The sequence below is a fragment of the Cricetulus griseus genome, chromosome X (assembly GCF_003668045.3).
Source record: "Cricetulus griseus strain 17A/GY chromosome X, alternate assembly CriGri-PICRH-1.0, whole genome shotgun sequence".
In the NCBI taxonomy this organism is placed as follows: Eukaryota; Metazoa; Chordata; class Mammalia; order Rodentia; family Cricetidae; genus Cricetulus; species Cricetulus griseus.
This window is the reverse complement of record NC_048604.1, coordinates 123,477,409-123,478,622: the sequence shown is the minus strand read 5'-3', so window position 1 is coordinate 123,478,622 and position 1,214 is coordinate 123,477,409.

The following is a 1,214-nucleotide window of genomic DNA, read 5'->3' as shown; positions in this document are numbered from 1 at the left end:
GCTTAAGATAAAAATGGACTGTGCCTCAATCTCCTGGATGCCAGGCTGTTGATAACCACTGAAGTTACCAGACTGTTTGCCATCAGGAGCAGAAGAGCTATAACTTTCTGTCCTATGAGTACCCTGGAGTAGGGTGTACAATTCTCCTTCTGTAGAAGGTGGGCCAAGGAAGTAACAGAGTAGAGAAACAGGGACCATAGGCAAAGACAAAGAAATCATCTTTGGGTATACCCTTTATATCTGGGTACAAGGAATGACAAAGAACACATCCTTAAAGTCTAGAATGATAAAGTGAGAGGCTGAGGAGGGTCTCTGAGAAAGCAGAGTATAAGGGTTTAGAACCAGCTGGTGGATAGGGAGAACTGCTTCATTAATAATTTTGATGCTCTGGTCAAGGCTGTAAAAGACATCAGATTTTAGAATGGGCAGGATAGGAGTGCTCTAGGGCATGAGAGAGGGCTGGAGAACCTTTGCTAAGAAGGCATTGTATGGTAGGATTTAGGCCTGTCTATGCTTTAAGGTGATAGAGAATTGATAGCAACAAGGTTAGGAAGTAGGGTCCCAGAATAAAATCTTAGTGGAGTAATGACAGCAGGCCATAGAATTAGATAAAGTGACTTTTGGGTTAATAAGGGAATCTGGAAGATAATACAGTAAAGCTTTAGTTAACCCTGTGGGAAAGGGGGCTCTTGAGGCTATAAGAAGAAGGAAAATACACGAGGGAGTTGGATAAAAAGACAAGAAAAAATGTAGTTTATCTAAAATATCTTTACTCTGAAATAGGGAAGGGCAACTGGATTTAATGGGGAAAAGGGAGTGAGTGATAAAGTGGCCTCAGAAAGAAGGGAGGAGCAGGGCATTAGCCCTGGGCTGGTGAGGGTAAGTGCCCTTGATCCAGAGGGTGTCCCCAAGTACTTTGAAGTTAAAGAGAATGCCCAGATCACGATGGATAGATGTCCCCGACCAAGTGATGGCTCCTGAAAGGGTGTAGGAAAACTGTCTGGTGCACTAGTCTGACTTTGTAGAAAGAAAATGTTGAACAGGAAACTCGGAGAGAAGTATACTTTTGCCCACTAGCAAAGAGAAGCAAGTGGGTTTGTACAGGGGACAAGCAGTTGAAAGGATGGACTCTATATCTGGAGGTGGCAGAAGCCAGCAAAGGCAAATGACCTGCACCACAGGAAGAGTGAGTAGGTAGTTTGGTTCAATTAAAA